The sequence below is a fragment of the Hemiscyllium ocellatum genome, chromosome 16 (assembly GCF_020745735.1).
Source record: "Hemiscyllium ocellatum isolate sHemOce1 chromosome 16, sHemOce1.pat.X.cur, whole genome shotgun sequence".
Taxonomy (NCBI): Eukaryota; Metazoa; Chordata; class Chondrichthyes; order Orectolobiformes; family Hemiscylliidae; genus Hemiscyllium; species Hemiscyllium ocellatum.
The window spans coordinates 79,503,749-79,517,293 of NC_083416.1; positions in this window are offsets into that span (position 1 = coordinate 79,503,749).

The following is a 13,545-nucleotide window of genomic DNA, read 5'->3' on the forward strand; positions in this document are numbered from 1 at the left end:
GCAGTCAGGAAGAATGTTCATTCAGGACTAAACAATACAAAGCAACAGAAACAGAAACACATGGTAGGTCAGAAGTCTGTAAATATTTAAAGATCTATCATCAGATAACTAAAAAACTAATAATAAGCGAGAAAATTGATTCTGAAAATAAATTGGCAAGAAACATAAAAACAAACAGCAAAAGCTTCTACGGGCCTATTTAAAAGAGAAGCTAAAGTAAGCATGTGACCTTTGAAGGATGTACTGTGGAATGAATACAGTCGAGAGCGTGGTGCTGGAAAAGCACAGCAGGTCAGGCATCATCCGAAGAGCAGGAGAGTCAACATTCTGGCAGAAGCCGTTCATTAGGCATTTCTCCTCCTCCTCCGATGCTGCCTGATCTGCTGTGCTTTTCCAGCACCACATTCTAGAATCTGATCTCCAGTATCTGCAATCCTCACTTCTCTGTGGAACGAATGCAGGGAACAGAGAAAGTCAGATAATTTATACCAATATTTTGCATCAGTCTTCATGGTTAAGAACACTATAAATTTACCAAAGATAACAGATAAGCAAGGTGCAAAAGAGAGGAAAGATCTTGAGACAGTCTCTGTCATACGTGACAAAGAATTTGACAAAGTAATCACACTAAAGACAGATATGTTGCCATGACCTTAAAGAAAGTAGTGGAGACATTGGATGAAACATTCCAGAATTCACTGGACTTGTGAGGGTACCAGCGGTTTGGAAAATTGCAAATGTGCTCTCCTTTTTCAATTAGGGAGAGAGACAGAAAGCAGGGAATTGTGGGCCAATTACTCTAACATCTGTCATTGGGAAAACACTGGGGTCAACTATTAAAGAAGAAATAACAGGACACATAGAAAGGCTTAACACAATCAGAATCAACAGCTTTGTGAAAGGAAATCATGTTTGACATTTTGTCTAGAGTTCTTTGAGGATATAACAAGCAGAGTTGTGATAGAAAACTTGTAGACTTAAAAGTAGTCTCAGGTTGTGAACTGGTTCCACTCTGGTGTCCACTTACAAGTCAATTTGCATGTAACTTGGATAGCAACGCAGAACAAAATAAAGAAGCCATTCATTAGTATTGGAAATGTTTGTATGTTGGATCTTTAAAATTAAACCCCTGTATGAGATTGCATTTATATGTGTGAGTGTTCTAATTTGGACTGAGAGAAATTGGGCACCTCCTTGTATTGTATTTGGAGTTCCAGAATACATTCAGTAAGGTGTCACATAAATGTTTATTGCATAACATAGAAGCTCACAAGATTGGGAGTAACATATTAGCATGGATTGAGAATTGGTTAACATGCAGGTGACAGAGATTTGATTAATAGGTCTTACTCCTGTTGAAAAGGCATAGCCAGAGGAGTGCCATAAGGATCAATATAGGGCCTCAATTATTTACTATTTATACTAATGGTTTGGAGGGGGTAGTATATAATGTATCCATATTGGCTGACAGTATAAAAATAGGCATGAGGGAATGTTATGATGAGATCATAAGGAACCAACAAGGGGATATAGATATGGGTTGAGTGAGTGAGCATAGAGTTGGCAGATCGAGTTTAATTTAGGAAATTGTCAGGTCATGCACTTTGTTCAGAATAATCAAAAGTCTCACTATTATTGAAAGAACAATTTATTGTCACATATATCTTGAAGATATAGTGATAAATGTTTTGTCACAACAATCCAGTGCCATTTTGAGTCACAATAAGGATAAAATGAAATTACTTTAATAAGAGGTCATCTTTTGTTCAAATTTGGGTTTCAAGCATGGCTTCATGGCTTCTGCAAGGTCTTTGCAAGTTGATCCAGTTCTCAAGGAGCCCCACTCCAGGAACAGGAGCAATGACACCAATAACCCAGGAGACCATGGCTCTGCTGCTGCTGCCTTGCTGACACCACAAAGAATCCAGGCTCCAGGCCTACAGCCACCAGGAGTCCCTGCTCTGGGTACCACCATCTCCAAGAGTCCAAGCTCTGAGCCAACCGCTGCTGGGAGTACAGGCTCCGGGCCTACTGCTGCCAAGAGTCTAGGCTCTGGGCACAGTCACCACCATCACCAGGAGTACACCAACACTGGGAGTTTGTCTCCACAAGGATGATGAGATGGTCGCTCCTAATAATATTATCATGGATATGTGCATATGCACAATCAGAAGATGTGGTCAAGTGTGTTTTTAGTCTTCTTGTTTCCCTCTTGTTGCATTAGGACTCCATCAGTGTGGTCATTATGTGCATTGAAGATCTCCCAGCCACAGTATTTTCGCTGCTCTTGTCTTCATAGTATTCATTTGAGTAATGTTCCACAAGGAAAAGTACTGATTCATCAGCCATGGTGAGAAATGCCACATGGTAATCGACAGGATGTTCTCTTGTCCATATCTGATTCCATGCCATAAAACTTCAGGTGGTCCCAGGTGAAAGACTCCCAGGTCAACACTCTTCCGATTATATCTAACTGTGCGCCACCTCTGTTGTGTGCATGTTGCCAGTAAGAAAGAACATGCCCAGGATTGTAATGGTGGTGTATATGACAATTTCTATAAGGTACATTTCCATGATTATAACTCTTGTCAGGCTGTGAGGCAGCTCTCCTGATTTTCACAATATCCCCCATATTTTTGTAGGATTGACACGCTGGATTTACTGTTGTTGTTTCTAGTATTTGAAGATTTGAAGTTATTTGGTTGATCTGGTTTCATTCTTTTGATAATTAATAGAAACTGATAGGACTGAGTGGCAGTCAACAGTCACCCACATTGTTCTGAGTCTGAAATCACATGCAGGGCAGATCCTGTTTCAAGATGTGCTTTTAAGAATGAGTTGTACTGTCATGTTTGCTTTGAAAACAAGTGTAGTATACTTGGAGCCAAGCTTTCTGCTCCGAGTACAGCAATGTAGCTAGTTTTGTGCTCTTTTTTAAAAAACAGGCAAAATGAGTAGGTGGGAACAAGATCCCACAGAACCAGGATTTTAGTTTAACTTTCAGTCGTTTTTGAAGTTTTGTAGCTGTCATATATCTCTCTCTGTTATAGCAAAATGCTCGAGTTCTTGATCTCTCTGAATCTTTTCCTGATGTTCTTTCCTTCTTCACTGAAGGATTCAATGTATGACAGTATTTTACTGAATTTGTCTTTGCCAAGGGTGTGTTTATGGGATGTTACTATATTGGAACAGTTGCTGTTTAATAGTTAAGTAATCTATTATTCTATTAAGTTTTTTAATAAAGGAAAGATCAATTATTATTTCTTTTGTTTGTGCTATGACATAAACATAAAGTATGTTTGACTTCAAGCTTGACCAATCAAACTGCATCCAGAACACAGCGGCTTACACTTGCCAGTGAAAATAAGAAGTTGGATTCTAGACTATCATCTTTATATATTTAGAGCGGGTTTGGTCTGGTCCACAACACCATTAAGGCAAGTTAATTCTGCAATAAACTCTAATCTGTATCAAAGAATAGGTTTAATAAAAACAATAGTAGAAATTGAGGGAAAGATTCAGCAGGTCTGGCAGCATCTGTGGAGAGAAAGCAGAGTTTTAATATTTCAAGGCAAGTGACCCTTATTGAGAACTGTTTTTGCTGCAGATTTCCAGCATCCACATTTGTTTCATTTTAGTAGGATTAATAAAACTTTCCTTACTCCATGCAGTTCCAAACATGTTATAAAATGCCTAACAATTCACCACTACTTGGAAATATCCTTTCATTGTTTTTGTTTGTGATTGATTTGACTGAAAGTCAAGGCAGGGTTCAAATAGTGACAACTAAAGAGGCATTGCTATAATTCATTGTTAGCATTTATTCCCCGGATCACATTTTTTTACGAATCTACTTCAAAATTGCATCTTTGTGGTAAGTCTAACACTGTCTCGTTTCACAGTGCAGACAAACTGACATCACATATCAGCCAAGCTATAATAGCACAGCTGTACATGAATAAACATATAACTAGTTTGCAAATGAGTTGTATGTTCTCATTAAATCTTTGCAGTCAGCAAGCGATGCCATCCACTTTCTTGAGCCCTGGGTAGTTCTGGGTCACAAGCATGATATTGTAACTGATATTCAATTATTTTAAGGCACAGCAGTATCCTACAATGTTGACAGATTGACTATAATATGAATATATTTTTGAAGCTAATTTGGTATCACATTGATATTTATAATATCTACCTATGATATCATAACTTCATGTAAATCAGATGTTAAGCAGTTAAAGTCAAGGAAACAAAGTTGAAAGTTTTTGAATTGCTCAAGCTGTCAAACTTTGAAAGGGAACGTCAATTTTTGCAGCATGGTTGGCATGGAGATACAGCTACATCTGTTAATGGTCAGTCATAGCTTGCTAATTAACCTCAATCAAAGCAGATAGGGTGTGTTGCAAGAAACACATGAGTGGGATTGTGCAGCACCAGCCATCAAGCTAAATAAATATTCTGCCTTTCAAACAAATGAGTAATGCGGTATCTGAGCTTCAGTGCTGGTGTGATGCCAGATGTATAGACCTTATGTCTTGATGACATACCAGTCGGAACAAATTAGCATATAATTTTGGGACAGTTCATGGACATATGTTGTCCGTGTTCAACCAACCTGTGTTTGCAAAATTCAGAACATAGTGTCCAACAACGAAGTGAATTTTCTACTGGCTAATATTTGTTAAGAATTATACCAGAAATCAAATTAACATGATCAATCAAGTTTGTAGTGCATTTCATTTGTGTGTGCTAGAAGCTATGCATTTTCACACATAAGACCATATTATGTGTAGGCAAAGGATTTTACACATACATTCTACTTTTTTTCTCTGAAAAAGGGTCATACAGTTTACCACTTCCTTTTGCATTGCCTATGGCAATACTATGGCCAGTTGAAGTTTACCTACCTGGCCTGAGGTTAATTACCAAGCTAAGATTGGCAATTAACAATTTCAGTTGGTCCAACCAATCAGCACTCTTGCCTCAGGATGCATAAAATAATGCACAGCTCCCAGTAATTTTTATTTCTTGTGTCTCCGTCCTGATGTGAGAAAGTTGGAAAGTTTTGACATTGTGTCTCTTTTTAGTAATGTTTAATTTCTTTACTACCAAGCAATTATTTGCATATTAGCTGTGTATAACATTTTTGCTCATCAGACCATTGTCAGGTTTAATTTTCTGATGTCCATTTTATTAAAATTATAATTTTTGTTGGTTTCTAAATTCATTCTGCTTGCCTACAGGGCTCTATCAGTATGGTAGTGGTCCTGCAAAAACAATTTGTGGAAATTATACTAAAATGCATTTAAAATTGCACTGGTTAGATTTCAGTACTTGTTTTTGCAAACATTCATTCACATAATCACAAATATAATGTCTTCTGTGTATCAGTGCAACTGGACAATGCAAAAGTTTGTGTAATCATTTTTTCTTTGCATGAGGCATACTTTGATATCTCTAAGTGTGATGGCCTAAAGCAGCTTTATTAATACAGCTAGCCATGGGGTTATCCAAAACAGAAACTATTTTAATAAGTGCAAGAAGTAGTAACATTACCTTCAAACCAAAGGGTCCAAGTTTGAGTCCGGCGTGTCCATAAGTTGCATCATAACATGTTGGAACAGGCTAATTCAAATTAATTGTCCAATCTCCCATCTGTGAGTAGCCTGATTAAAAAAATTCTGTAATTTAAAAAAAAATTATGCTTCACCGTTTTGTTTGGTTACATTAGTGTAAATAGTCAGTTTATTGACAAATTACTTTTTTTTGATGAAATAAAATTTTAAATGAGCTAACTTTTACTTATGCTCCGAAAAACAGAAATGCACTTTATTTAGCTTCATGGATCAATGAATTATGTTGAATTTCACAATTTCAATCTGGGTGTGGTGCTGAAGCCTGATCCTGATGAAATGAATTTAGAAAGAATGTAAAACATCACAAACCTAAGTTATTTTGGACACAATTCAATTGCGTTTAAAACTGAGTCAGACAATTCACATAGATTGTGCTATAATATGAGTAAAAACAAGCATCAACTCTACTTTTCTGTATTTATAGGTTACAAGCTGATCTCCAGTGATGCCGTCTGGGTGGAGTGAGGGATCTGGAGAATAGCTGCTAAAACAAAGCTATGCCATTTAAGTCCTTATCTTGAAGACCACAATCCAATAATTCTGGCAGAAAAGTCATCTCAATGGTTCGAGGTATATTTAATCAACCTGTTTAGCCATATTGTGAGATTTGAACCTGGGTCTTCTGGGTCAGAGATAGAGGCTACACCATCAGCACCCTTCACTTACATAGATCCGTAAGTCAAGTGTCAGCTAATTATTGAAAGAATTTTCTGGAAGTTAGCAGTTGATTGCTAATATTCAAGTCTAAAAATCACACAACACCAGGTTATAGTCCAACAGGCTTAGGTGGAAGCACTAGCTTTCAGAGCGCTGCTTCTTCATCATAGAACATAGAACATTACAGCGCAGTACAGGCCCTTCAATATTGCGCTGATCTGTGAAACCAATCTAAAGCCCATCTAACCTATACTATTCCATTTTCATTCATATACTTACCCATAAGGTCTTATGATTCTGGTCCACAGTGACCTGATGAAGAAACAGTGCTCTTAAAGCTAGTGCTTCCAAATAAAACTGTTGGACTATAACCTAGTGTTGTGTGATTTTTAACTTTGATCACCCCAGTGCAACACTGGCCACTCCACTTCATCAATATCCAAGATAGCTAAGCTGTCTTGGCTCCCAAATAGATACCAAGTGATACATGTGTCCCAACTTTCCTCTGGATATTCGAAGCTGTTGGACATCTTAGCTGTGTATTCAGGTGTTCTGCTCGCATTGTTGAAGTGATGGGGGTAAGATGACTCTTGCATCTACATGGCACTGTTTAGGACTCCACCCAAATGCTTCACAGCGAAATAAGTAATTTTGTACTGTTCTAATGTCGAGAATATGTCAGCCAAGTCCCCAAAACAGCAATATGACAGATAAAATTTTTGTCATCTGGCTCTATTTATGGTGGAATAACTGGCGGTATCAGCGAACAGGTAAAAAAAATTTAATGTTTGAGAAGAGAGAATTTTGTAAAGTCCAGCTGATTATAACTTTTTTTTATTTTTCAATGACAACTAATGTAACTGTAGGAAGTAATTTAGGATGCTGCGTTTTGGTGCCTCTCTTGCATGTTTCATTATAATTGCAATCATTATTAACTATATACACGGTTGCACATCTGACAGTAGGAAAGCATATTCGTAATTTGCTGCTCTGTTAGAATGAGTGTGCTCTGAAGGGTAGGCTCTAAATGAAAGAGCATTTTGAAATCCAAAAGAAACCATTAGTAATCAGTAACTTATAACAAATTGTTATACTGGAAGTACCAGTTTTAAATCAATACGTGCTGAGATTGATATGGGGTTAGCTGACTCAAGTTATAGCACTGGTTCCACATCATTCACTGACAAGAGAAAACTGCACTCTGCACAGGCGGAGCTGCACTTGCTGATTGAATTCCAATGCCTACAAAGAGGCAGCTGTCCTTGGGCTTTCTGTTACCAATAAAAAGATTCTAAATTAAATGCAAGAAGTTCCTAGGTGGTATCATAATACATTTTGAAACTTTTGCAATTTCACTACACGCTGATTGTACAGCTCCCCTAAAGCTGAAACTATACAAGACTGTTGTGCAGAAACCACTTTCTCATTGCCTGCTGAAATTCAATTGCTTGTTTTATATCGCTGGAAACATAGATGCTGCAGGTGTGGCCACATCATCCAGAGTTTTTCTGAAAAAGAATTGGGCTTTCTTTTGGAATTTCTGCAGTGAAGTATACTCTTTATTGCATCAGGTCAGAAATTCCAGATAGCAATTCAATGATGAAATGAGGATAAATGTCAGGCTGGCATGTGTCTTGGAGGTAAAAGTGTTTTCACAACTTTACTGCTGTTTGTCCTCTTGGTGGTAAAGACAAATGAACAAAAATCACTTACAGTAACTTAGTGCATTTCATTGATGTCTCAAAATGCTTTACAGCCAATGAGGTACTTTAAAGGATAGTCACAATTGTCATATCAGAAACAATCTTACTAATTTGAGCATAGAAATGTCCCTCAACAGTGAAATGATAAAATCCAGGAGTTCTTGTTAAGTAAGAGATAAATATTGGCCAGGACTTTGAACATAACTTGCCTAATCTTTGAATTCATACCTTAGGCGCATTCATGTCCATTTAAAAGAGAAGATGGGGCATTTCATTCAATTCTTCATTCATGAGACACTTCCAATCTCTGAGTCCGTTTGTGAGCATCAGTCAATATTTTTGTTCTCAAGTTTCTTGTGTGTGACTCAAAGCCAAATATTTTGGTGAAGGAGAATGGCCAAATAGCTCAGGCTGACCGGACGGCTTCATACTGAGGGAGGTATCATTGACGTAAATGTTGCAAATTATTGCAATGCATTCAATAGATTTCAGATGCTGCAACCTCAATGTGTTGTGATGGAATTAATGACGACTGAATCAAGGGATTAGCAGGACATCCATCGGAGGAAAATGCTGCTTTAAAAAGTTTCAGATAAAAATTATATTATGATGTATTTAATTACAACACTGGAATAACTCCTCAGAGTCCAATATCCAGTAATTAAGTCCCCCTTTATTTACATGTGGAGAATCCCTGACACTGATCTAGCTTCCTCAGAGTGAACAGAACTTCTGACACTCCTGTTTTTTTTATTTTAATGAACAGTACAAAATACAGTTAACAATAAGCAGAAAGCAGCAGCTCACAAAAAAAACCATATACAGGGGAAAGGGTAGCAAAGTCAAACCCCAAAATCCCACCCCACTGGAAAACGTTCAACCAGTTTTCAGGGAGATGAGAACAAACCTCAAATCCCTCTTTCAGTTATCACAAGGATAATAGTAACAAACACAGACAAGACAGTGCAATCAAATGCGAAACAGTGCATAGAGCACAGACCTAATACAGCTATAAAATACACCTGGCACCTGTCCACACCACATACTGATCAGACTGTCCTTGGCTAGCCTTCCTGCACAACAGTCATTGGCCTACTGGACTCCGGCTGCCCTGCATACTGACCGACCCTCCCCAGGCCTGCTTTCCTCCATGCTGATCATCGACCAACCAGATCCCAGTGGTCTCGCATACTGACCGGACCACCCCGGTCGCTTTACTACAAACTGATTGTTGGCCTTCTGATCTCTGGCCAACCTGCATTCTGACTGACCCTCCCAGCCCGCTTTCCTCTGGCATCAGCCAGTGAAGAAACAGTTCCCTAATGAGAACTGAGTTACACCTGTAACACATTGACTGTTTAAATCAGCTTGTTTAGAAGTCAGTCCTCAATAAAAAAAAGAATATCAGTTGACAAACTGACTGTATAATTCATCCAGTTCAGGAATCAGGTTTCCTCCAAAAACAAAGAGAAACCAACAGGAGCAGTGCACACCAGATATGGGCAGCCAGCTCTGAGTTAGTCCCCTCTCTGACAGACATGGAGAGTCCTGGACACTGAACCAGCTCCCACAGAGCCAGCTGTCATAGTGAACAGAACATCTGACACCTGTTTTTTTTTAAAAGGAGTCCTGGAAAGCCAAAATACACCTGAAAATCAAAAAGAAGCCCTCCAAGAAAATTTCAAAACATTTTGCCACCCAAAAAAGTTTGTTTTGAGACCTGTTGGCTAGTGGTATCATGTGAAGACTGGGTGCCTCTTCCATAAATAGTTAAATCCTGTGCTGAAATGGCTGAAATAACTGTGCAAGGGCCGGAAACCCATCACCGAGTTATCTTTTATTTACACGTGGAGAGTCCTTGAGACTGATCTAAATCCCTCAGAGCCAGTTCACAGAATGAACAGAACCTCTGACACTCCTGTTTATTTTCTCAATTTTCCCCCACATTACCGGCCAAACAGCGGTAAGTGCTTATTTTTCCCCAACACGCATGTCATGTGAGTGCAGGTGTTGGACACAGTGCAGAACAACAAGTGCGTAAACTTTTATTTATATTCCGCCACCAGAAAGAAAGGAAACACTCGAGTGACCAATGAAAAGCAGTGCCTTTCTCAACAAAGGGCAATGCTGTGTGAACAAGAAGGTGAATGGGAGGGCAGGGATTAAATCAAAATAGAGTTGGAGGGAGAAATAAAGCACTCCACTCCACGCAGTGCCCACATCTCCCTGAACAGTTCAAGGGTATTGGTGGGCACCATGTGCTCCTTCTCCAGGGACACCCGGTCTCAAACATAACCACAGAAGGGAGGCAGGCAAATGGCCATAATGACCCCCCTCCAAAGCCCACTGTGTGGACCTGTTTATGGTCAATTTGGCCAGGACAAGGAGCAGACCCACAAGGCAATCCTCTGACCTACCCTCCCCCCTCCGCACCAGCAGTCCAAAGATCAGGAGCATGGGACTGAAGTGCAACCAAAAGCAGATGCTAAGTTTTTAAGAAAATCAAAAAGCGAGTGCAATGCCCACACCCACTATATACATGGTCCACAGACTCTACAGCACTGCAGAACAAGCAGTTGGGCTGGGAGTCCATGAACCTCCAAAATCTGCAGTTGCAGGGGACCACTGCGTGCAGCACCCTCCACACCAGATCCCTGAGAGAAAGGTTGGGGGGGGGGGGGAGACTCCCACATGGAAAGCCCTCCACTGGGGATCCCCACTGCAGGTGGCAATGGGCACATCAAGGCATGCCTGGGCAGTGGATTAGGAAAAGTGGTGAACGGTGTGCAGCAGAAATCAATATAGGGCCCGTTGTTTTGTGTCCCTAAAAGGGGCAAAACTAAAACTCCAGAGGCAGCTCATGTTGTGGGCCAATGTGCAATTCTGTGTGGGCAGGGGTAAGCGCAGATAGGATTCCACTGCACACATGAGCATCCTCCAACTGGTGCATGATATTGGGTCCAAGTACTGCCATTTTAAGGCGTTGAATGGCAGTGGCCATGAACCGGACATCTACTGCTGCCCTGCTCACTATATCCTGCAGCAGCATCCAGCCCAGGCCCGCGCCACCCAGCACGTCCCCGACCCTGGTCACCCTCACTGCCATGGCCCTTCCTTTCCGTTAGCCACTTGAACCTGCAAGTACGGAGATGTGGATTCCCGAGCAATAGCTTCCTGACGATAGCCGCCACTCCTGCTGGAGGGTAGGCGTGGCGTGATTCCACCATGATCCAGACAGTGATCAGGTCCTGGAAAGAGACAGGCAGCATCTTGAGGGTGACCTCTAAACCGTCACGATCGGCGAACAGGAGCTGTGTGTCATAGTTGAGGTTACGCACCTGGCGGGAAAAATCCATCGCCAGGGTGCACCACCTAGGAGGAGGCTCAGTATAAAGGTATCGCTGCAAGATCCGTAGGTGGAACGTCGTGACCTGGGTGCTAACGCACATCAGCAACTGACCGCCCTCCTCAATAGGGAGACTCAGAACCGGTGCAGCAACCCACTCTTGTTTTCCTTTGTAACTCCAGTCTCAGAGTGACAGACACTCCTGTTAATATCTGTCAGTCAGAACTCCCTGTTAATACCAGATTAACAACCCCAATCAGGGAATTCATACTCTATGGAGTCCACATAGCTGACCTTGTTACAATCACTACATTCCTCCCTGACTCTGAGGACATCTGCCATTTCTTGTTCTTGTAGCTCCCCCTGGGGTGGTTCAGCACCAGGAAAGGTTCATCTGACTCTGCCTTGGATACAGTTGGTGTGTAGCACACAGTTGCGCCTCTTGTGCCGAGAGCATCTCAAAGACATTCATTCTCCTCTTCAGCCAGGAAAGGTATTGAGGTGGTGACATCCACTGTGTCCATCGCAGATTATGAGGTATTTTCAATGCTTGATGGAGAGGGAGAACCCATAGGTTTTGGATCGTCAGAAAGTCAGTTAAGGAGCAGGGCATGCTTTGCTGCCACAATATTTGCAAGTTTGTTCTTTCATATGGTCCACGTACTTGTTTAGGACTCTCAAATTTACCCATGTTTACACATCACTGGACCTGACCTCGCATTGACCATGCCTCTTACATCCTGGGTCATTCCCAAGGTTCCTACACCAAACATCCTCCCATGAAGTGAGCCGTCCCTCTCTCTCTCTCTCTTAGCAGAGTCTTGTGTCCAGCATTGGCATTCCTGATGGTGTTTCGCCCTTCTGCCCAGGTTTGGGAAGATCAGATTTAACCTGGTATGCAGTCTTCATCCCATCAATAATTCTGTTGGAACGATCCCTGTGGTTGCATGAGGGGTGTCCTGTAATCAAATAGATACTGGGACAAAAAATGTGGCACTGAGAAAGCACAGCTGGTCAGGCAATATCTGAGGAGCAGAAGAGTTGAAGTTTTGAGCATAAGCTTTTTATCAGGAACATGGGGGGGTGGGGTTTGGGGGGAGGGGATGCAAGGTGGCTCCGAGGTAAACAGGAAGGAGTGGGGCAAGAGGGAAGGTAGTTAGGAATGTGACAGGTTGATGAAGGTGGGGGGTGATGGTGATAGGTCAGAGTGGAGGGTGGAGTGGACAGGTGGGCAGGAAGATGGACAGGTAGGGCAGTTCAAGAGGGCAGTGCCTAGTTGGAGGGTTGGATCTGGGATAAAGTGATGGGGAAGAATGAGGACACTAGTGAAATTAACATGGATTCCATGTGTTTGGTGGGTTCCAAGGCAGAACATGAGGCATTCTTCCTCCAAGTGTCAGGTGGTTAGGGTTTGGCGGATGAGGAGGCCTAAGACTTGCATGTCCTTGGCGGAGTGGGAGAGGGAGTTGGAGTGGTTAGCCACAGGATGATGGGATTGTTTAATGCATGTGTCCCGGAGGTGTTCTCTGAGATGTTCTGCAAGATAGTGTCCTGTCTCCCCAATATAGAGAGACCACATCGAGAGCCATGTTTCAGGAAACATCTCTGGGATAGTGGATTGGTTAGCTAATATGTTGTCCCTTTACTCCTTGAACTCTTAGCTTGTGTAGCAATTGTTCATTTGACACTTCATCAAATACCTTTTGGAAATCAAAGTACATCACATTCACAGGTCCCCTTCAGCCAGCTTCCTTATTAGTTCCTTAAAAAACCCCAATAAATTAATTGAACACGATTTCTCTTTCAAGAAACCATATTGACTCTATCTAATCAGATTATGATTTTATTGTTCTAACCTCCCTTCTAATACATTTTATCAATTTCCTGATGAAAGATGTTTGGCTAATTGGACTAAAATTTCCTGCTCTCTCTCTCTCCATATTCTTTTTAATGATGTTTAACATTGACTATTTTCAAATCTGCTGAGACCTTTCCAGAATCTAAGGAATTTTGGAAGTTCACAACCAATACCTCTGCTATTTCTGCAACTAATTCTTTTAAGAAGTATGTCATTTGGTCTTTTGGCCTTTTCAGCTTTTAGATTTAAGAGTTTTCTCAGCTCCTTTTCCCTTGTGGTCATAATTGTTTAACTGGGGTGGAGAGTGGCTGATTTAAAATTGTCAAGAGTGTGCCGCTGGAAAAG